The sequence below is a fragment of the Zingiber officinale genome, chromosome 1A (genome assembly GCF_018446385.1).
Source record: "Zingiber officinale cultivar Zhangliang chromosome 1A, Zo_v1.1, whole genome shotgun sequence".
NCBI lineage: Eukaryota > Viridiplantae > Streptophyta > Magnoliopsida > Zingiberales > Zingiberaceae > Zingiber > Zingiber officinale.
The window spans coordinates 149198125-149223918 of NC_055987.1; the positions used below are offsets into that span (position 1 = coordinate 149198125).

At 37.0% G+C, this 25794-nt stretch overlaps 1 pseudogene; it reads left to right on the forward strand.

The window, feature by feature from the left end:
- Positions 1-24171, forward strand: part of LOC122004926 — a 59950-nt pseudogene extending 35779 nt beyond the window's left edge.
- The last annotated feature ends 1623 nt before the right edge of the window (positions 24172-25794 follow it).

The window sequence follows — 25794 nt, forward strand, 5'->3', positions numbered from 1 at the left end:
GGATCTCAAGACCGTCAAGCGTCGGTCCTCTAGAAGTATCCACACGGACACGTAGGTGGAGAAAACCTTACACAAAGGTGTGCTAGCACCTTGGTAAGATTCGGCCAAGCAAGGAGGAGAGGGAGAGGGAGAGCTTGAGGAAGAAGAAGGAGTAATCACTTGAATGAGCAAATTGAATTTCTCATTCAATCAAAAGTGGCCGGCCACTCTCTATTGTAACTCTCCTCATTAATGTATTAAGTTGTCATCAAGAAGAGAATGTAACCTCCATGAGGTGGCACTCACTAGTAACTCCCATGAGGTGGCACACCATGATGATGTGGAACATCATCATTGGTCCACCTAATGCCAACTCACCAATGAGGTGGCAAAAGGTCAAGTCAAAATTAACCTTTGGTCTTCCTTCTTAAGTCAAGTCAAACTTGACCCAATCTCTTCCATGGTTGATCTAATCTAACCATTTGATTCAAGTCAACTTAATATAATGAATCTAATTCATTTAATTAAATTAATTCAATGAGTTAAAATCTAAATTAGACTCATTGAACACATGAATCAACTTGAGTCGAACTCAAGTTAGCCCAATTAGGATTACTCTTAATCCAATTTGATTCATCAAATGAATCTAATCCTCTTGGTTCATCATATGAACCTAATCTCCATCTAATTGTCCTAAGTGTGTGACCCTATAGGTTCTTGTAACGTTGGCAATGCCCTAAACCCATTTAGGAGCATAAGTAATGAGCGGTATCTAGCAACACATCATTACTACCCAAGTTACAAGAATGTCGAGATCCGACATCACCTTGTGACTACTAATTGTGACTCCTCACAAAATATGACATTGTCCTTCTATCCTAGACATCTAGATTGATCAATATGAGGCATAGACCGTGTCATCCTCTAATCAATCTAAATCTTGAACTCCAAGTAGACTCACTCGATCAAATGAGCTCAACATCTCATGTTGACTCATTTGGGCATGGCCATGCACTTCGTGGTCTAACTCTATCAAGAATACCGATGTCCCTCCCTTCATATGGGAGGGATAGATCCCATCTATATCACTCACATCCCTCTGCATAATTCGTTATATACCCAGTAATCGCCTTTATAGTCCACCCAGTTACGGGTGACGTTTGACGAAACCAAAGTACATAACTCCTTATGTAGGGATCCATGGTGACTTCAGGTCTAAGGACTAATAGTCATACTAATAGCCACATGAGAAAGTATATGACACTCATATAACGATCCATGATACTTTCTCATGGCGGGTCATTCAGTATACATTCTCCAATGTATACCCATGTGTCAGCTTGATATCTCTATATCCATGACTTGTGAGATCAAGTCATCGAGCTGACCTACATGCTAGTCTTGTTGCATTAACATTGTCCCTGAATGTTAATACTTGACTAGGAATGATTTAGAGCAGTGTTCCCTATATCATCTCACTATCGATTCAACTAATCGATTGATATAGGTATGAACCTTTCTACTCAAGGATGCTATTATATTTAGTCTATTTGGCACTAATACAAATAAGTATAATAACCAAACAAATGCCTTTATTGATATACAAGAATATGATACAATGAGTTCATACAATCATCAAATGATTGGCTCTAGGGCTCTAACTAACAATAAAGGCAATAAATATGAAATTAAATTTCTAACTATTATAGCCTCATCCATCGTTGTCCTCCATATGCCACCAACCCTAGCCGCTGCCAACCCTAGCCAAGTGAGGAGGAGAAAACCTAGCCACCGGCCCTAGGGCTTATGTCGTCACGTCTATCTTGCTTCCTTCTTTGCCGCGCCTCCAGTCCTCAAGGTAGCACCACGTATAGCAAGCCGCAACAATAAGAAATAGAAAAAAAATACATTTATCGATCCTATATTCCACGAAGGAATGTACATATAATCTAGATCGAACAAAATGTAAAATAAACTAATACAACTCTGGTTGTATTTAATAATTACAATCATACACACATAAAATACCCTCGACATGCCCGAGGGTTCAAATCACATACAAACACAATATGCCATAATAGTTGGAATTAGGATGCTTGCAACCACAGAGTTAATCTATTTTGCATATCCTACTATTATCTTGCCTAAATTATATATGAATAGTGCATAATTTAACCGAAAACTAAACACACAGAGGCAGAAAACTTGCTCTGATACCAATTGTTGGCGCTGGGAATTCTGTTCTGTGTAAATCTCCTGTACAAAAATTTGTACTAGCACAGAACTTATTCCTATCAACTCGCACGTTCGATCAGACATGTGTTTAATCAATCAAGCAAGTTATTGAATGATCAAAATACACCTTGATCGAAGTACAAGATTGCGGCCTCTTGTGTTGGTATTCAAAATCGATATCCAAAATCGATATGAAGAAAACAAAACTAGATACGCAGCGGAATTAAAGAACTAGTTATACCTTTCTTCGTAGCTATAGACCTCTTGATCTTCTGTTGTATTCCTCTTCTCTTCTTGGACGTCATGTGGGCGATGATCTACCAAGACAAAACAACCAAACCTTTTCTTCTTTTCCATGCCGCCTACCACCAAAGAATGCAAAGCAAAAAAGGGCGCCTCCTTCTTCTTCTTTTCCTCCAAACCGTCGGCCACCTTGGTGTTTCTTCTCTTCTTTTCCTTCTCCTCTATGCCCCGACCACCAAGGGAAGATGGAGCACCAGCCCTAGAGGGAAGAAAGGGAGGAAGAAAAGGGATGTGGGGCGCTGGCCCTAGAGGAAAGAAAAGGGAGAAAAAGAGGGATGTGGGGCGCCGACCCTAGGGGAAAAGAGAGGGATCTTAGGTTGTGGAGAAAAACAAAACTTATCACTTATGTTATTGTGGCACAACCTCCTCTCCTTTTATAACCCTTGGCACCAGATAAAAAAGGAGAAAAATTAACATATTTTTTTAGAATTCTGTTGAGAAAAAATCTCACTTTTTTAACTCCTTTTTTTTCTTTTATTTCTTTTATTGTGGCCAGCCCGTTGCTTAGGCACCAACCAAGGCTTGGCCAACCCTTATCTTGGGCACCAAGCAAGGCTTGGCCGACCCGTTGCTTGGGCATCAAGCAAGGATGTGGCCGCCCCTATCTTGGGCACCAAGCAAGGCTTGGGCGACCCCTTGCTTGGGCACCAAGCAAGGATATGACTGACCCCTTTCCTGGGTAGGAAGTAAAACCAAAACGGGTGAATGCGAGGCTTTATAGAGGCTACAACAGGGGCCGAGAGGAGGAATTGGTTTTGGTCTCCTGATGGACTTGAGCTTCCTGTGTTCGACCCGAAACTCAACTTAAGTTCATCAATAATAACCCATACCACTAAAGGGTCATTATTGAACTACCACACCAATCCCATATTACAATATGGGCTCCTACTTATCATGAGTGTGTTAATCTCCCTGTATTTAAGATATCGTATGTCCGTTAATTAAATAAGTTACTGACAACTTATTTAATTAACATCTAACTCCAAGAGTAGTACCACTCAACTTTATTATCATGTCGGACTAAGTCCACCTGCAGGGTTTACATGATTATCCTTATGAGTTCCTCAAGGGGACATCATCAACCTAAATAAATAGGACATAATTTTCCTTTATAATCAACAACACACCATATAAATGGTACTATCTCCCAACTTATTGGGCCTATTGATTTAATGAATACATCTCATCCATTAATAAGTTAAAGAAATAAATACTAAGTATATATGTTTATTATTATATCGGGATTAAGAGTATGCACATCCATAATAATAGAGGTTCTGTTCTTTTATATAATCAGTATAAATCGAACAACCTCAAATGATCCTGCTCAATACACACATAGTGTACTAGTATAATTATATAGTCAAGACAAACTAATACCAAATTACACTACAACCGTTCCAATGGTTTGTCCCTATCCATCTTGGTTGCGAGCTACTATTTATAATTTATAAGAAATCGATAACATGATCTTCTGTGTGATACCACACATCATGTTATCTACAATATAAATTAAATGGACAACTACATTATATATAAATATAAAGTACAAACATTTAACCAAAGTGATTCTCATTTCAAAATATCTCAAAAACAGATGTTCATACAAAAGTTAGGCTTATAGTATACATCCCAACAATGTTAATGTAAACTCTATGGATTTGTCAATTTCCTAGTTTAATCACATGTTTAATCCTTGTTCTTATTTGATTGATTGTGTGTGTGGTGATTGATTGCTTATATGTATTGTTTGATTGAATAGATGTATAGATTATTCTCCACATAGAGGGGATGCTCTAAATCGTATGACTGGGGGGCCCTTAGTGATAGACGATGTCCTCTTAACCAGACGTTCTAGGGTATTATCTTGAAATGGAGATCAATTCTCTATAAGGAATTGTTTAATTAGAACTTAATGGGTTTGTCCCTATTTCATGTTAGGAAGTGATCTGTGTAACTAAGATTATATGATCGAGGGCTCTCATATGACAGGAGGTATCCCTTTAATCAAAATTTTTACGTTACCTCCTCTATTTAATAGCATTGAAATCCAATGGGATAAACACTCCAATGTAACTATTATGGTGTTGAATTGGTATTTAGTTAGGGTCCCTACAAGAGAAAAGTATAGAGGATATGAGATGAACAATTCATAGTACATCAACTATCATTACAATGAAATCAAAATCCTAGAATCATTTTCTCAACTAACTCTCCAATCTTAAATCCTCCATACCTCTCTCTTTCTTAATCTCTAGTTCTTAAGCTTTCAAATAACATTCGATAGTCTAGATAATTTACTTCATAGACTCATCTAGTGCTTAATTCACGGTCTCTGTAGGATCAATATTTTTAGTGCTAGAGGGGGATGAATGGCGCGAGTCAATTTTTCATATTTTTCAAAAACTCGAGAATGTAGAGAAAAGTAGAAAAAGAAAAACTAAAAGCTAACACAAGTTAATTTTACTTAGTTTGGAGCCTTCAACGACTCCTACAACAAGGCCCGCACATGGTGAGTGATTTTCAATGGGTAATCACTTTAAGTTCAAATACTTTAACAAATGTTAAATATAAAGTAAATAAGTGAAAGATATTGACAACAAGAAGAGTAGTAGTTTGAGTGTTGGTTGTCAGAGCAGCTTTTCGCTGTCGTAGAGATCTTCTCAGAGCAGCGCATGAGTAAAAATGTCAGAGTAAAATGTTTTCTTGATGTTGCTGGTCAAAGTCTCTTTTATAACCCTTTATGGGCACTTGGACCATTCACGGGCACCTATCCGATCCTGCTTCAACGTTGAGTTACCCAACTCCAAGCACCTGGACCACCCCTGGGCGCCTGGATCGCTGACGTGGTAGCACCTCGATGAAGTTCTATTTGGTTCCCTCTATCCACTCTCAAGCACTTGGACTAGCCTCGGGTGCTTGGACCCTTGACATGTGTCAGCCAATTAGAGCGTGACAACTCAACTGCATGTGTGGACCCACTTTAAGTGCTCGAACGTCTGAGCGCATGGACATTTCCGGGGCACCTAGAAACCCTTCTTCTAGCCAACTTGAAGCTTCGATTCTTTGCAAGACACATTAGTCCAAGTAACAAAAATTATCTTACAAAACAGAGTTAGCATATTAAAAATAAGATCAATTTATGATTTAAATCATGTCTTCCCATTATCAAGATCTAGTCATGGTCTCAACTTAGACTTTCTAAATGAATCTAAGTTGGACCAGTGCCTACAACCCCACTGGGGCTCGCCCTCATTAGATCACTCTATTCTAGTGCTTACCTCACTTACCATTATAGAATTACTTGACTCTTGACCACCAAGCCTTCAAACTAGATGCCCTATTTACACTTCAGCCAGTTGTCAGGTCCTGCTGACCCAACTGAACTTCTTGCCAAATATCAACCTATCTAACCTTCCCGTGCTAGTTATCAACCTAATTGAAATTCAGCCTGGTGTCAGGTCTCATCAAGTCTTTCAGTCCTGTACACTTGGTAAACCAGTTAGAAAATATAACATCTAACATTAATCTATTTATCATTCATCAAAACATGAGTTTGACCATTGGTGCTAATTGCACCAACAATATATTTATTCCATATGTTTGTGATATATTCGTTACATTGTTAATATATGTTGTTATCTGTTTATACCTGCTGTTATGCATAGTATAGTTGTTGATTATTACTTACTACTGTTCATTGTATGCCATTGGTTGGATCATGTTGGTATATGCCTTTTATTATTTTTACACACTTATTATGATCAGTTGATATTACCCTTAAGACTATTTCCTTTGATCTTATTACACTTAGTCATGCATTATTTTCTTATACCCCTTATTTTTACACTTAGTTATACATTATTTCTTCAATATTGTAATCACTACTCCTTATTTTTTTTTCTCTATTTTCATGTTAGTACGTAGAGGATGTGTCGTGTCGCTTAGAGGTCTTGGTTGTTGGTCCTACTCATTTAGATTTCCTTTTTGAGTTGTTTGGTTTATTTTCTACTGCCTGTATTTATAATTTTTTCTATATTGATTTTGAGTTTTGTTAGAATAGTGTGACTTTTACCTTGTTCGCTACATGCATACATACACGCATTGACATTTGTAACTCATTGGTTTTATATTGCATTGGTGTTTGTACTGACTTTAATTGATTTGATATCGATTATTTCCTATATTGTTACTACAAGATATCATCTGGTTTGGTGGATAAGTATATTCTCGGGATGTGACATTTTTTATTTAGTATCCCAAGTGCTGACCTAAAGGCAGACAATCGATTGAAGCCCGAAGACTGTCAGTCTTGTGAAGCCCAACCATAAGACAATTGGTCTATCAAAACCTGACTTAGAGCGCCCGACCCGAAGAATGCTAAACCAATTATTATCTAGTCAACAGGAAATACTAGGTCATTGTTACTTTTGTTGAGTCATCCCATCCCTTTATCTCAGACTGAATCAAATTGACATCGTCTATGGAAAACTATCTGAGTTGAGACGTTGAGATGGAAGACATCATAAAAAAAACTAGAAAGCTAAGACTATGATAGTGAAGAGGTCAAGTTGAAACTATTGCCTTGACTAGAGAGGAGTTGAATCAACTTGTTGCCACCACTATAGAAGAAATAATGCACCGTAATACAATGCTAACTCTAGCCTCAACTGAAGTACCTCCAATTCCTGCTGGCGTACCGCTAATTCCTTCCAGAGTACCTCCAATTCGTACTAAAATACCTCCGACTCCCATCATAATACTCGGTAAGACATCATTCTAACAAGAAGAACAGTCTCAAGAATTGATAGCTAGGGAAACATCTCAAAGAAATCCTAACAGTGGCATGACACCCTTATTTGCTAAGAGAAAAAACACTAAGATACCCCTTTTTCTCAAAACATACTAGTTGAAGAACTGTCACATCATTTTCGACTCCTACAACTCAAAGAATATATTGGGTCTTCATATCTTGAGGATCACTTATGCCAATTTGAAAATGTTTCTTTATTACATTAGTATACTGACAACGTTAAATGAAATATTCTCTTGACGACTCTCTCTAGGCTAGCACAGAGGTAGTTTAATCGACTCCAATCCAGTTCTATCTACTCATTTGAAGGTCTTAGTATTAGTTTCTTGCATTACTTTTCCAACAATAAGAGATACCTTAAGGCTTCTCTCAACCTCTTTGCAAGGAAGCAAAAGAACTTAGAGACTCTAAGGGAGTGCATCCAATGCTTCAACTGAGTTGCCTTAAATGTAGTTGTTGCCACCTTAGAAGTCTATAACAGCACATTATCCCAAGGATTATTAAAGGGATAATTCTTCATATCTTTGGTAAACAAGTCTCCAATTAACTATAATAATCTTTTGGGATGAGCCGAGAAGTACATTAATATGGAAGAAGCTCAACTCGCTCAGAAGAGTGATGTTAACATGCCAATACCAATTATTATTTAGCAAGAAAGGAGGGCTCCTCATCCGCCTCCTAGGAATAAGGTACCTCTGTTAGAGTGTATACTAAAAGCCTAGCTTTTGGTATAAACATTTATCTAGAAATAAGAATCACATTGGTCAAATGTCTACATTTATGATAAATGTAGTTGTTCAATTAATTTATATTGTAGATAACATGGTGTGTGGTGTCACACACAGAAGATTATGTTATCAGTACCTTATAAATTATAAACAGTAGCTCACGACCATAATGGAAAGGAACAAACCATTGGAAGGTCATAGTGTAATTAGGTATTAGTTTATCTTAACTATATAATTACACTAGTACACTTAGAGTGTCTTGAGTAGGACCATTAGAGGTCGTTTCTTTTATACTGACTTTATAAAGAAACAAAGACCTCAGTTATTATGGAAGTGTGTGCTCTTAATCCTAATATAATAACAAGCACATATATTTGATATTTATTTTTTTAATTTATCAATGGGTGAGATTTAGTTCGATGAATCAATAAGCCCGATAAGTTGGGAAATGATATCACTTATAGTGTGTATTGTTGATTATAGAAGGAAACTGTGTCCTAGTGATCTAGGTTGAGAATGTCCCCAAGAGGAGCTCATAAGGATTGTCATGTTAAACCCTGCAGGTGGACTTAGTCCGACATGACGATGAAGTTGAGTGGTACTACTCTTGGAGCTAGATATTAATTAAGTGAGTTGTTAGTAACTTACTTTGTAAAATACCGGAAAATAGGCGAATATTAATAAGCGATTTTTCCAGAATTTTTGGTAATTTTTCTGGAATTTTTCGGAGCTTGTATGGACGAGTTTTCGGGGATAAAACGAGGTTCCGGAAAAGCCTGTTTAGGTTACCCCGTTTTAATGAGGAAAAGTTGAATTTATTTATATTCTTTTCTTTTTCTTTTTATTTTGTTTTCGCCGAATTCTTCACTGTTCCCTTTCTCTCCCGCGCGACCTTCTCCCCCTTGCGGCCGACACCTCCGAGCCTTAACCGCCGGAGCAACAACCGCCGGCCCCGACGGTTCCCCTTTCTTCTCTCGTGCACAAGGCCGGGACCAAGAGAAGGTTTCGTCCCTCTCCTCAGCCGTGGCATAAGGTTTGTGGCAAATCCCTTCTCTTCTCTTTTTCTTCCCTAGTGCCCCGCCGACGCCGCTCCTCCTCAGCCTAACACCGGTAGCCGGCCTTTCCTTCTCCTTTTCTTCGAGCGCCGGCCACCAGGTCCACCGGGCTCTAGCCTCAGCCGCGACACCCACCCGACGGCGTCACCACCTGCGGTGCCGCTGGCCGAGCCCTATCTCTGATCGCCGAGCAGAGCAGGTCTCTTGCTTCTACCTTAGCTCCTCTCGCACGAAATCAGCACAGCAGTGCCCTTTCGCCACTGTCCTTGTGCCCTAGCATTGGTCGGCCAGCCGTCAAGTGCTAGCAGTAACTTTGACGGATCCTAGGTCATCACAGGCAGTAGGAGGGAAGAGGTAATATGTATGATTGTGGATTTGGGATCTTATGTTGGATTGTTGGCTGATAACAGTGGTATTTGTCCCTGATTTCTCACAGCAGATTCTCCGAGTCTCGACAGTAAGTTCTTCAGGATTTGAGCAGCACTGAGGCATCGGAAAAATTTGAGATAAGGTTTAGGGTTTTTGAGCTTCGTGTATATTGATTAGGTATATGTTGGAGATTGGTAGATTGGATTAGCTTTAGATTTTTAATCTCATGTTATGATTAGGGTTAAGGAACTAACCCTAGTGGACTCACTGATTTTATTTAATTAGGGTTCATTAATTTTGTTGGATGAATTAGTTGGATCCAATTTAGAACTTCTTAAATTGGATTAGAATTTAATTTGACTAATTGTGGTATGATAGAATTAGCTAAACTAGACCTTATGTTTAATATACAGGACCTTGACGCGAGACGAGTATCTCGGAGTCAGATTTGGACCATTTTATTGGAGGCGGGTACTTTTGATTTCTGTCATTTGATATACATAGTAGTGAATTTAACAAGTTGCATTAATTATGTCCTTTATTTCTTTCGGTTAGTCACTACCCATTATCTGATACATGATTGATTGATTGCTTGATTTGCATCCCATGTATACTTGATTTGTTTATACATGCTTATAGGGGGTAGTGATATACCATGCTTCACCATGTTCAGGACCTAGGTTTTTATACCTTCTGTGTACCTTTGATTCGATATGATCCGTTGACCTAGGGTGCACTTTTCTATATATATGGATTAGGTCAGGATGTTTTTATGGTTATTGCCATGCACCATTTGCATGATTGCATGCTGTGCGATAGTCCGCTCCATTATTGTTGAGCACATCGCCAGTTACATGGATCTGCACACACCACCACTCATGGGTTAGTGGTCGATTCAGGCAGAGTGTGTTGCAGCAGGGACTCTGTTAGGCACCGTTGGTCCACTCATGAGTAGTGAGACACAACGTGTTATCCGACAGGGATTCCTCCCCGTCACTGTGTACCGGGAGTTGAGAGCATTGTGCTCCCCCATTTATGATTTGGGGTAGGAGGATAGGTGTACTCCGACAGCATCCCGTCCACTCGGTCACTCATCAGGAGTAGTGACGACAGAGTGCACGGTTGTCACAGCCCTACCCACTCGGCCTCACTATTGTGTGAGATGATCGACTGGCGTCAGGGGTGACCAGGACGCATCATTGGCATCATATGCATGATGCATTTATTGCTTGTGCTTGTGTTTGCTGCATTTATATGCTGCATATTGTTTGGATACCTATGTTTGACATGCATACAGGATTTCCTTATCCCTCGGACTGTTTGACCTTATACTCAGGACCTGGTTAGTACAGTATTCTCCTGTTTACTTCAGATGCATTTTTATCTTTCTTATCAGGAGACTGTACGCATGATTAGTGCTAGGTGTTATTTCCCTACTTTGTATATCAATTGTACCTGCTGAGTGTTGGACTCACCCCGCCTCCATTGTTGTTATTTTCAGGTTGATGCTGTCCGGAGGGAGTTCCAGTCGCTAGTCCCCACAGCACGTAGTGCTAGATCTCTGCAGACCTCGATGGTTTATATATTGTTTAGTTTTGTTTTGCATTTATTGATTATGGGTGGACTTGGTTTGTTTGGATACTTGGTTGTTGTATGGATTTTTGTGATGATGATGGATTTTTTTATTCGATGTGTTTTTTTTACTACGTGCCTGCCTGGATGGCAGAAGAGGTGAGTTCGTCGGTTTTGAGCTTTACGAGTGTAGTTGAGTAGGGTGGTTTTTGAGTCAGAGTATTACTACTTTGTTTGATTATATATAACTGCGTGGTGATGTTTTATTTTGTTGTTATTATTCCAGCCGCCTGTGGCTGAGGTATTTGTGAGATGTAGAAAAGTTTCAGATTGTCCACCGTACAGGGGAGATGCTACCGAAATTTTCTCGGACAGGGACTTCTCTGGGGCGTGACATACTTAATTAGTGGACATTTGTTATCTTAAACACAGGGAGACTAACACACTCATAATAAGAAGGAGCCCAAAAATGTAATTTGGGATTGGTGCGGTAGTTCAATAATAGTTCTTTAGTGGAATGAATTATTATTGATGAAATTAAGTTGTGTGTTCGGGGCGCACACGGGATGCTTAATTTCATCGGGAGACCAAAACCAATTCCTCCTCTCGGTCCCTATCGTAGCCTCTAGTATATAGAGATTTATACCCACCGCATACCCACCTTCTTACCCATCCAATGGGGCCGGCCAAACTAGCTTGGAACCCAAGCTAGGGCCGGCCAAGTCCAAGTGGATGAGCCATGTAGGTGGCCGGCCAAAGCTTGGGTCCCAAGCTTAGGTGGCCGGCCACTAAAATATTAAAAAGAATTTTTATTAAAATTATTTCTTATGTGGATATCATGATTTTAAAAGAGAGTTTAAAAATTAAAAATTTCCTTTTATAACTTTCTACAAAAGATTAAGAGAAGAGATTAATCTCTTTCCTTATTTGTAGATTAAAAGGATGGTTTTAATTTTTGGTAAAAACTTTCCTTATTTGTAAATCATCTACATGTTTAAAAGAGAGTTTAAAATTTGAAATCTTTCCTTATTTGTTGATTAAAGGAGGATTTTAAATTTTAAGAAAACTTTCAATTTTAATCATGTTCATGATTTAAAAGAGAGTTTAAAATTAAATATTCTCTTTTATAAGTTTCTACAAAAGATTAAGAAAAGATTTGATATCTTTCCTTATTTGTAGATTAAAAGAGATTTTAATTTTTAGAGATAACTTTCTTTTTATCCACATGTTTAAAAGAAATATTTTAATTTATAAAAATTCCTTTTTATTAACCACCATGAAGGGAAAAATTATTTGAGAAATTTTTATAAATTTCCGAAAGCAAATTAGGAAGTTTTAATTCTTGTGTGAATTAAAATTTCCTTGATTTGTGGAATGGAGTGGCCGGCCATTGTATTTGTAAAAAGGAAATTATTTTTAATTAAATAAATTTTTCTTTTTCATGGCAAAATAATTAAGGAAGTTTTTAATTAAATTTCCTTATTTGCCAAGACCAAGGATTATAAAAGAGGGGGTAGAGAAGGCTTCAGTGTGAACAACTCTATTATATTCTTCCTCTCTTTTCCTCCTTGGTGGCCGGCCCTAGCTTCTTCCTCTTCTCTTCTTCTTGTGGCCGGCGGCAATCCCTCTTGGAGCTCTTGATGGTGGCCGGTTCTAGCTAGGAGAAGAAAGAGAGAAAGGAGGTTTTATTTCTTGCATCCCTTGGAGCTTGGTGGTGGTGGCCGGACCTCTACTTCTCTTGGAGAATTTTGGTGGCCGAAACCTAGAAGGAAGAAGAAGGTGCTTGGTGGTTCTCATCTCGGAAGATCGTTGCCCACACAACGTCCGAGGTTAGAAGAGGAATACGGTAGAAGATCAAGAGGTCTTTCTAAAAGGTATAACTAGTATTTTTCCTTTCCGCATCATACTAGTTATTTTTGGAAATAATACCAAATACAAGATGCTTACGATTCTAGTATTTCGAATTTATTTTCGATGTAGTGTTCTTATGTTTTCTTCTTTTCCTTGTGATTTGATTGTTCCTTTTGGTTAACCTAAAGTTATTTTAGGAAATTAAATATTATCTTTCTATAAAAGGTTTTGTCTAGTCAGTGGTAGTTGCTCCCATATCCAAGAAGGCCATGTGCCTCGCCACGTCAGTACTGGGAACCAATTATGGAAATTAATATTTAATGGAATTAATAACTTAGGTGATTTGGATCGAACGTGTTAAGTTCCGCAGGAGATCCAAGTCAAAACCTAAAAGAATAAATAGATTAAGTTTTGGATCAAACGTGTTAAGTTCCGCAGGCGATCCAAAATTTAATTTAAAAGAACACATGGTAGCTAGGAAAAGGTTCAGACCTTTGTACAAAATTTTTGTACAATGGAACCTCTAGGCTTTCCGAGTAGCAACCAACAACCTCATCAAATTCTCAACTATATTCCAGAATGCACCAAGAAAGAAATTGTCCAAATAGTGGATGAGGTCCCAATATTGCCTGATGACCAAAACTGACAACTTATAGAAAGATTTGCTCACTTATGTGCCTATCATCAAATACCTGATCATTCCATAACAAATGCCATCATCTTGCAAGGGAAATATGCCAAGCAATAAAGCATCATTAGTGCGAAGATATTAGATCCCCACACTCATCACCCCATTAATCTATGACTAAATTCTCTAGGCCAGATGAGTCACGATATTAGCCGAGGAGTCGACAATCAGTAAGAACATTGAGTCAATCTTAAAAACCAACCAACACCATAATACTCGGAAAGAAGTCCCGAGGAATAATACTCCTCACCAAGGTGCGATAAATATGATTTCAGGGGAGACAATAGATGGAGACTCGAATCGAGCAAGAAAAAGTCATGGTTAAAGACTTGAATGTTACGGAGTCTGCACTAGAAGGGGACAAGGAGAAAGTCCCCTGATAAGTTTTGGGCTTGGAGATTTAGAAGGAGTGGTCATCCCTTACGATGATGCTTTGGTAGTCTAAGTTATTATAGCCAATTATGATGTGGCTTGAGTATTTATTGATATAGAAAGCTTAGTCAAAGCCTTATATAAGGATGCTTTTAATTAGATATAAATTGATTTTGAGAAGCTTCAACCCATGGCTACTGCTCTCTTTAGATTTATCGAGCATGAGATACAGCCATTTGACCAAATTACTCTACCATTATCCCTAAGCGATGATCCCTTGCGATGGACTCAAACTGCTATCTTTACAATGGTGGACACTTCTTCTTCCTATAGTCTGATCCTTAGAATATCATATATCAATTCATTCCAAGTCGTTGTTTCTACATACCACCAAAATATAAAATTTCCTATAGGAAATCAGGGAAGTAAAAAGAGATCAGACTATTGCCTGAAAGCATTATGTTGATTTGTATGTGTGTCGTATACGTGATTTGGCAAATCAATGGTTTTAACTTATTTATACTACTGTCTCTTCAACTTTTGTGCTATAGATTCACAAGAAGAAGTGTATTGACTTAGCATTCACAATGGACCACATGGCTTTTTCTCACTCTTCTCCTACAAACAAAATTAACTCCACACAGTTCAGGCAGTCAGACTCCTATCTTTTTTTATTAGTCTTGGTGGGTAAGCTTGTGATGCAGTGGAGATAGTTGTTCCTATATGGCATAATCAAGTCAACAGTCATGCTGAATTTCAGGTCAAAGTCAAAATGTGCTTGATTCAAATCAAGCCTAGTTTAAGTTAATTCCAGACTATTATTGAAGCATTAATCATCAAGTGATATGACAGTTAAGACACCAATTACCAAGAGAGGTTATCTCGGCAAGGAAGGGAAGAGGTATGCTCTTTGTGAACCAACATCACCCTTTCGCTTTCTATTTAAAGGTAACAGGCTACAACATCCAGATAATCAATCTCATAACTTATGACTCTCTTTACTTTTCTTTATTTTCATCACCTTTTTCTCTAATGTTTGACTTAAGCGTCGGAGTAGCTACACTGAGTCCTAACTCAACAATTCTCCTAATAGTTTCTTTCGCAAACCCTTTATGAAAGACTCCCTTTCTACTCAGTATCTCAAGTGCTGACCTGAAGGTAGTTAATCTATTGAAGCCTAATCTAAAGGCAGCCAATCATGTGAAGCCTGACTATAAGGCAGTCAATCTATCAAAACTCGACTCGAAAAGTCCAACCGAAAGAAAGTTGAACCAATCGATATCTAGTCAACTAGAAATACTCAACCACATTGAGTCATCCTATCCCTTGATCTAGAACCGGATCACTGACCTATGATGATTTCTTTGAATAATTCTATGATTCAAAGGTCACCTCCTATTCCAACTAGTTAGGGGCCAAAGGTAGTAGCAGTCTCAAAAGAAGAAATTGAGCTCAGTCAAGTGCCTGATTGCACCTCTGCTCATGTGTCAAGATCTTCCTTCTCGATGGAGGCTAATATTCCTTTTCCCTATTAACCATAATGAATTTCATATTTTGATCATGTTCAATTACGGATTTCTTTAGTGTTCAGCTTGTGACATAAGATTTTTTTTTTTTTGTTTTCTTGGTTCTTCATTTCATTATGCTATATCTTTCTTCATTTCATTATGCTCCATCTCATCTATAGTTTATGACTATTGTCAAAATCTAGTTGGTTTCACTAATGATTTCTTTATGGGTGGTTATAAGTGACATAAAACTATTAGGACCAATGCGATATAGAGTGGTATGAATAGCTCCTTTCACATTGAATTGATTGTGCAGTAGAAACTTAAAGCAAATTGATAATACAATACAAATGCGATTGATTTACTTGATTCACAATCTCACAGTATTGCTACATCTAAAGTCTAGTCCTAACGAACTATCACTACTGAACCTTCTCCTTCTTAGATACTTTCCAGAGATGGAGAACTCTTACAATCTATTTCTTACAACCAATACAACAAGGATAGGAATACATAAAAGAAAATACAAAGAAAGTAACTATTTTATAAGAATCTCACTTTTGATTATTGTTGGTTGTTTTAAAATGTCTCATGTTGGTCCATAAATGCAATAATACTACATCCTTAAACCCTCAAGAACCAACATCTTCAAACATCCTTGAAACTCTCTTTTATAATATTATTGTCGGCTTGATTTCTTCATATAAATAGACTGATTTTACCTATCAATCGACTACTTTGTCAAATCCAACCATTGCACTTGTAGAACAACTCTTTCCAACTCAATTTGACCACCATCAGTAGATTGCCAAATGCATCAATTGACTAATAGACAACCAGTCAAGTTTTCAATCGATTTTTGAACCTTCTATTAGTTGCTCCAGTGTTATCAGTTGATTATTTAAACTCATCAATCAACTGATAGGCAGCCAGTTGAGTTTTCAGTCGATTATTGAATCTTCCATTTGCTACTACAATTCGAGTGTCCGATTGACCAAACTCATCAATTGGTTGCTATTATAGCAAAAATACTATAGCAGAAAACCCCCGACAATATAGCAACCCTAATTATTGTAGCAATCCTAAAAAAATCCCTCAAACTTCTATTTCAAGCTTTAGAGTCCATTTATCAATCAATACACTTTATCAATCAACTTGAACTTCATATCTGATGTTAAGTGTTTAGTCAGCTTTGATCGACTTAGTCTTCGCTTCTTTACCAAGTGTTTGTTGGACTTCCAACCATCAAGTGTCTAGTCAACCGTAACTCACTTAAACTTTCCACTTGCTAACTTCCTATTGAACTTCCAACCCAACTTCCTATTGGACTTCTTTGTTGGTGTAATCGTTCTCGGGTCAAGGTTGACCAAATTGACTAATCTCGGATTGCCTTGAGCTTGAGTTTTGATGTTTGATAATATGTGAGAGAAAAGTCAAGTAGATCAAGGAAGGACTAGATACTTGACTGAGAAAGTCCTAATTAGATGTTAGGCAATGAAAAGTCATAACTGAGATTAGACAAGGGAAAACCCTAACTGAAGGTTAGACAATGATAAGTCTTAACTGAGGTTATACAAGGGGAAGTCCTAACTAGAGATTAGGTAAGGGTGAGAAGTCTGCCGAATGACTAGTTCTAACTGAAGGTTAGGCAAGGAAAGTACTAACTAGAGATTAAGGAAGGGTGAGAAGTCTACCGAGTAATTAACCCTAATTAGAGGTTAGGCAAGGGAAGTGATGTACATAGTTATAAATGTTTCTAGGTAGTTTTTAATGCATATCTACTTGTATTTCATGAATATAATCTATGTTTGTTATACTCTATTTTATTATTATATTATACTTTCATGCTATTTTGTATGAAGATATGCTATTTGCTTATGTTCATTGACAAGATGTGATTTGGAGAAAAAATAGAGCTTAAATGGAGCCTAGAGCCACCAAAATACCTCAGACATGCTTATGAGGCACGATCGTATGAAAATATGGCACAAACCAATGTTTCACACGGCCTGGCCATATCTTTTAGGCACGATCGTGTCTTTTTAACATGGCCATATCTTTTTAAGCACTGCATATCAAAAGTAAACGGTCATAACTTTCTGTTCAGTTGGAGTTTTTATTCATTATATTCAAGATACTAAAATGTAAATAACTTCAAGATATATAACTTTTCTTCAGAATTAAACTAGAGAAAACCATGTTTAGATTTGCTAAAAGTCTCCACAATTGAGGCATGGTCTTGATGCATGATCACGTCAAATTCTACAATTTTCTACATTATACACTAAAAGTAAAATGATCATAACTTTCTGTTCGATTATAGTTCTGGGATGTTCAAGATACCAAAATATAGATAACTTCAAGATATACAATTTTGATTTAGACTTAAATCTGAGAAAACCATGTTAAGATGTGTTAAAAGGCTCTACAAGTGAGACATGGTCTTGACACACGGCCATGAGAAATCACACAACTGTGCCTCCTTTCCCAAGCCCATTCATGCTCTAGCCCTGCCAAAAGGTGCAGCTATGACACGACCTAGGCAAGGGTTATGAATAGTGCTATAAAAGGATATTTTCTCCCCTTTTCACTCATGTATGATTTGGGACTCTGCCCCCATTCCTTGGAGAAGGGTTCTCCCCCTTGAGGGAGCTCTAGATCTTCCATCTTTGCTCATCCGAATGATCTGTCCACCTCTTGAGCAAAGATTGCAAGTAAGAAGATCGATGACTCATTGATAAGCTTTCTCCTCTCTTTATCTTTTTTATTGATTTGTATATTGTTTAATTTCTTGTCTTTTTTATACAAATCCTTTGCAAAGAATAGATCTCAAGAGCTTGGATGCAAAAAGTAGTTGTGATTTAATATTAATGTATAAACTATGTATTTGGACATTTTCTTGTGCAATGATATATTTATATCATGTTCTATGCGTATTGTGCTTTGTATGTATTTGACGAAATATGTGTGAGGTTAATTCATATAGATGTAGAGTTTTATTCATCGTGTAGAGGAGATACTATAGTCTATTTAACTGAGGAACTTGTAACAGAGGATATTCCTTACTTTCTATGGTATCGCCTTTGAAATTGAGTGCTATTCCCTATAAGGAAAGCTAATTGGAATCTAGTGGGTTTCTCCCAAATTAATATTAGAAAGTTATTTGTGTAATCTAACGACTGCATGACCCGGGGGCTCTATGACAGAGGGTATCCCTTTAACCGGACTTTTTAGATTTACTTCTTTACTTAATGACATTAGAACTTGGGTAAATTCTATAATGCGACCTGTCCGGGATTGTACTGGGCTTTAGTTAGAATCCCTATATAAGTGTAAGCATGTAGTTAAGTAAATGTGTCATGCCCCAGAGGAGTCTCAGCTAGAGGATAAATCCGGCAGCATCTCCCCTCTACACGTAACAATCTGAATCATTAATACAACCAGTTGTGTGCATGCTCTTTTTTATAAACAACACTTAGTTGCTGAACCATAGATTTATCTTCGTAGGGACATCAAACCCAATAACCTATTGTTTGACCGACATGGACATATGCAGCTTTCTGATTTTGGGTTGTGTAAACCTCTGGATAGTAGTAGTTTTCCAAATCTTAATGAACCTGAATATCAACCAGGAAGAAATTTGGATGATAGGCGGTCTAGTGTTTCTCCTGCTCCAAGATGTACTCAACAGGAGCAACCACAACATTGGCAAAAGAATAGATGGATGCTGGTAACATTCAGAGTCGCTAATTAGATATAATTGGAATCATTGTATTTCTTTATACATATTTGACTCACTCTACCATGCTATTAGTATACCAAGTACAGGCATATTGTAGTCTTGCAGAGTAATTCTCCTCTATGTTTGGTTCTTGAATTGTGGGGCTTGCCACTAGTTTCCATGTTTGTTAGAGAATAACAGGGACTTCTGTAATTTTTTTATGTTAGCATATTATCTTTTAGTTGCAAGTTCTTTACTGTGTTTAGGCTTACTCAATTGTTGGGACACCTGATTATATTGCTCCTGAAGTTCTTCTCAAGAAAGGATATGGAATGGAGTGTGACTGGTTTGATTCTAAAGTTTTCTTTGTTGTGGTTACATTTCTTGGTTAATTGTTTTGATTACATTCTGCATTAGGTGGTCACTTGGAGCAATTATGTACGAGATGCTTGTGGGCTATCCACCATTTTATTCTGAAGATCCAATGTCCACATGTAGAAAGGTTTGTCAAGTGTCATGGAAATTTGCAGCTTTTTCCATGCTATAGTTTTTTGAAATGAACGATCTAATTCTTGATCTCTGGTTTATTCTTGAGCTTTTATGCTTAAGAAATTTTTTCTACTTTTTGTTCTGTCTTAGCTAAAGCCAGATCTTAAGGTAGAAAGAATAATGTCCTCCTATCTGTTTTGAGCTTTCATCCTGAGATGCGTGTCTTCTGTCCACCCTCATATCTTAAGGACGGATTCATGTCTACGTGATATTTTATCACGTACTTTTTGGTGGTACAACTACTAAGAAATATGTTAATCTCCTTTATTCAATAGGAGTCGTTATTTGTGGCCTTATATAACACTAAATTTTAGTTAATGAGAGATAAGAACACTCCAATAAGGGCCTTGTTTTCTGGTTCCTGATTTGATGTATTTTTTTTTTCCTTAAAATTGCAGCTAGTGGGGTTATATGTGAGCATTAAACTCAATCCCGATGATATGCAACTTGGTGTTTCAGTTTTGCAACAGGGGTGGAATGGTACCTATTGTAACATGTGGTGGTTGCTGTAGACATAATGGCATGGCTATCCCAGTTAGATATTTAGTAGCCGTATCTGTGTGGGTTTGTAGTGGATGGGCAAAGTCATAATATCCTCTCTCTCTCTCTCTCTCTCTCTCTCTCTCTCTCTCTCTCTACTGCCCCTCCCTCCTCCCTCTCCCAACCACCACCACCACCACCCAAAAAAAATGATGAGAAGCATTGTCACTTTAGCGTATGTCATAGTTGCTCACTTCTGACTTGCAGATTGTAAATTGGAGAAACCACTTAAAGTTCCCTGAAGAGGCAAAACTTTCTGCAGAAGCTAAAGATCTTGTAAGCAGACTTCTCTGTAATGTAGAGCATAGACTTGGTACAAAAGGTGCCCATGAAATAAAGGTCTGTGTACTTGTTGCTTGAGATGTTTTTGGCTGCAAGTTCATAAAATGTATGCAGAATTTGTTATGAGATCGTCAATTGCAGGCACACCCATGGTTTAAAGGCATCCAATGGGAGTGACTGTACCAAATGGAAGCTGCTTTTAAGCCGGAGGTTAATGATGAGCTGGATACTCAGAATTTTGATAAGTTTGAGGAGGTATGACAAATCTCAAACAATTCTGAGTTCCTTAGTGTTAATCCATATGCAATAGGGAAACTCTACTTTGTGCAAGGCATTGAGTTCCTTAGTGTTAATTCGTATGAAATAGGAAAACTTTACTTTGGTCTAAGACGTAATTATTTTTTCCAATGTATCTTGTAGTATTCTGATGCTTGCCTGCTTAAGTTTTTGTTAATTTCTCCAATTTCTTTGGCGGTCCTTACCTTTGTTTTTCTGATATTTTTCACCTTTGCTTCTTCACTACAACTTTTCATGAAAAATCTACACTTGGAAACTTGTGTTGTTAACCTTAACAACCTCTAAATGATGGAGTACTCTTTGAAATGTAGGGCTTTGTTCTTGTTTGTTAACAAAGAAAAGCCCTGCAACTCTTAACTTAGATGCCAATGACCAAGGAATCAGTATTGAGAATCTATGCCCAGCAGATAGATTTGCTTAGATGTTTTTGGAAAAAGAGGGGTAGTTCTTGTACCAGGTTGCTCATTTGACTCTTAAATTATGCTAAATGTGACAACAAAAACACGACGTCATTTATTTGAAAACATATATCAATTTATCCCTTTTGCATACTTCAAATGACATGTGTCATTATATCTTGATGCAGACATCAGTGCCAGTTCAAACTTCTTCAAAGTCTGGCCCGTGGAGAAAGGTAGTTTATGGTTTATTATTACAATTTTTTTTCAGAATGAAAGTTAGCATGATGCATGGTCAATCTAAGGTTCTCAGAACGAACCATCCAAATAATTATTTTTACACTTAGAACTCCATGAATGACATGCACACTCGCACATAATCCAATTATCCATATCTAGAAAATAATCAAATTATTTTCCTAAAAATCATAATTGACGTAGGCTTGGACATGATAGACTTAGTTTTGATGGATGTCAAACTTTAATAGATTCTAAATTGGTTAGATGACATTGAAAAACTATTGTGACTCATATAAGTTGCCCTCATATGAAGGAACACAATTTGCTAACAACAAACTTATAGGATTTACAAAGAATTTTGGCAAAGTATCAAGAATCATTATTACATGATGAGCAGAATCCATCATATATTAGCTTGAAATGAAACAAGAATTGATGAAAATGTATGCCCCACATTTTAAGAGATAATAAGTATGTTAATATAAATTAATCTTCCTTAAGTGAATCAAACTCAGAGCTAACATCTAGTTCACTCACAATCAAAAAACTTTAATTGAAAATAAAGAGTTCAGTTAAAAAATCATCTTTTGACAACTCAATCCAAGCAAATTTCTCTAACGACATTTTAGAAGAGCTTCGTAACAACATGATGAACCACTTGTTAATGCAACTTTAGACAAAACTATGATATATAACATTTTATAAGAGTCCTCCAGTGACATCTTAGATGAACCAATAGATGATATAAATTTAGAACCTCTCATTCATTTGACCCCTTTCAAAAATTCATAAACATGATGTTGGATTTAGGCTAATAAATTATAACTTATGCATGATACAAGAAGCCAAGAGAAAATTGAACAAAACGAACATCATGAACTAGAAGTGCAAAGCATCAACCTAAAAATTTGAAAATCAATTAAGGCTTTATTGATATATTTCGTGTTATTGTTACCTGTGACTTTAATGTTTATCAATTAACTGAATTAGTTTCGTTATTTGTTTCTATCTATCAAACCAAAAGCTCAATTTTCAAGTTGGAGAATATGTTAAATTGTTGAAAGCATTCGAACATGAATCTATTGACTTTGTCATGAGTGCTCTCTTTGCAAATTCTATCAATGTTACTACTTTCACGCCTTGCAAATATTATGCTGATGTGAACATCATCTTTGCCCCATCTAAGCTCAAAAATTTTCTTATTTGTTAGAAGTGATGACAAAAAATACATGAAACAAATCAATTTCTTACTAGATGGGACGTACAAAGTGGAAAGATAATGAAAAAAACATTGTTAAACAGAGTTAGTGAAGCTATTGTTCCGTATGCTTAGAAACAACAACCCAATAAAAGAAGTTGACAACTCGTTAGAAGTCTAGTTTCCTCAGTGGAGGAGAATGATGCGAATTCTAGTTTCCTTAGTGGAGGAGAATGATGCAAATAGGGAATCAATTTCAAATTTGCACTTTGAATTTGTAATTAAATTTTCTAATTGTCCTATTCTCAATGTCAAAGGTTTATTTCTAGGTGTCCATGGGTTATAACTTCTTATTTGATAATTGATACTCTCTCTCTCTCTCTCTCTCTCTCTCTCTTTTATATATATATATATATATATATATATATATATATATATATATATATATATATATATAGTTTGGTATGATTTTGTATTTGCAAATCAGAGACAATTTATTTCTAAAATTGTTGAATCATCTTAGACGAGTGATTAATATTTGTTACCCGTTCGTTTAGTTTTATTTTTCAATTTTACTTGGGTTGGAGCCTCTAAAAAGATCCCAACTTTTTTCTTTGAATCAACAATATTGTTTTTGATAAATTTATTGTCATGGAAGTCTAATGCTTCATGTTGGTCTCTTTGGTGCTGTGTCTATGAACTATACCATTTACCTGTAGCTTAACTTATCATTGTTATCTTGCTAATATGATAATAGTTTGACTATATTTTGTTGAAGTTTAATTGTGACATTCATTGTATTCCTTCTCATTATACAGATGCTTCCGTCGAAGGATGTCAACTTTGTGGGCTATACTTATAAAAATTTTGAAATCGTAAATGACCATCAAGTTCCAGGCGTCGGTTGGTCCTCTTTCTCATTTAGTTGCTTGTCTAATTTAATTAGATAGAGCAGTAAGATCTTATACTATTCCATGGATTGTTCGACGTATAATCTATAACTTCCTAATCGTTTTTGTACAACTGAGCTGAAGAAAAAGAGTAATAAGTCAAAGAGGCCAACAATTAAATCCTTGTTTGGTAATGATTTTTTTCCTCTTTTTTGTTTTCCAAATTAATTTATTTGGATAGCAATTTGGTTGATGCGTTGGTTGCACAGACATGGATTCAACATCAATTCCAAGTCCACATATTCAAGGTAGCTTCCTCAAACTACTCCCTACACAAGTGGAGATGCTTGAAAGCGTAGAATCATCTTCTCACTCGAGCAGTTCTTCTCTAGACCAACCCCATCCTCGACAAAGATAGTAAGAATCTCAACGAACTTTGTAACACTTGTACAACAAAGAAACTATGGCATCGCGCAGAACTATTTTGTACCCCTCAATCTGTACATAGAAAATATATGACAGTGGTATTGGCAATGTTTACCTGTAAATTTGTGGATCCAAGTTCGTAAATTTACTTTTGGATTCTTTAATTTTTGTAACACTGAATTTAAGTTGATGCGAAGAATTCCTATTGTAGTGTGGATCAGCTACTGAACGGATGATAATTACTTGATTTTGATTTGTGTCATATTAATAATGCAAAATTAAGCACTCTATTTCTTTGAGTACTCGTTTGTCAGATTGTGCAAATAGTTAAATTTCAATGGATCTCATTTGTCACGTGTTTTACTCGATCGTTTATTCGATTTTTAAAATATAATTACTCTCATTAGTATAATTTCAAAAAATGAGTTACGTCATAATGAATTTTTAAAATATTATTTTTCTCTTTAAAAAATTTTAAAATCTCACAACAAATTAAAATATGGGATGAAATAAAAAAAAACAAGGATACAATTATACTAATGAGAGTCTCAAGAATATAATAGATAGTGTTTGATAAATATAATAATTTTGATTTGAATCAAATTTGATAAATTTAAGATCATTAGTGACTATGAGTTTGGCTAAAATTTACTGACGATGACGTCAAAAAGTTTTAATTCACTAATAAACTTAAACACATTCATCACATTCAAATCAACCCAAATAAAAATTAATGTGTTGGTATAATTTTCCCTGGTCAAAATTAATCAGGTTGACTAATTTTGAATTGGCTCAAATTTGAGTCTTGATATTTGACAATGTATGGAGATTGTAGGTGCAATTATCCATATGAGATATTGACGGTCAAAAGTTGACCAAAAGAGTCAAATAGGTCAAGGTTGATTGGATACTTGACTAGTGATCCTATCCGAAAATCATGAAGAAGGCTAGCTAGGTATGTGGCTCCTCTGTTGACCCCGTGAAGACTCCACTCCGATTTGCAACACACAGAATGTCAGTGTCAGGCCAGGGAAGAGGTCCTCGGTGCTGACCCTCCGATGTTCAAGTCAGTCATCGGAATAGTAGAAAGAAGGCAGAGCAACGTAGTAGTAGTGAAAGTACAAGTGCAAATAATAGATAGCACATATCTCTGCCGGTGCATGGACCCCCTTTATATAGTGCTATAGTAGGTGACGTGCACACTCCTCGAGGTGCGAACACATTTTCCAAGCCGTCCTATGAAAAGATATATCAGAAAAGTGTTTCTGATACTATATCTCAACAAAGCATGTAAATATCTGACATGACAGTAGAAACTTCTGTTGTACAATTTGCCTGTTGACCTTGCCCTATTGTCAGTGACATTATCTCCAAGAGGGATATTACAAGTTATGGGAGGGGTCCCACTGTTTGGTCGAGCGGGGGAGTCGCTCGGTCGAGAATCACTGCCCAGTCGATCTCCACCGCTCTTCTCTGTAGTATCTTGGTCCAGTAGATTGTTTCGCGTCCAATCAGACAAGAGTTCTGGTCGCCTTAGCATTCCTTTGAGTAGTAATGAGAATCTGATGTTATTGCTATAGTGATCCTAGCTAGACGAGCGATCTGCTTTGATTAACTTGTTAGCCAGTCGAACACTTCGAGCCTAATTGGCAGTTGACGTCTACTTTTGCTCGACCCATTTTTGGTGAGCCCGTTGGTTCTCTAGCGTTGACCTCCTTGACTTTAACCTCCCTGCTAGCTATTGTCTCCGCCCTTGACCCATGCTCGGTGGGCCCCCTTT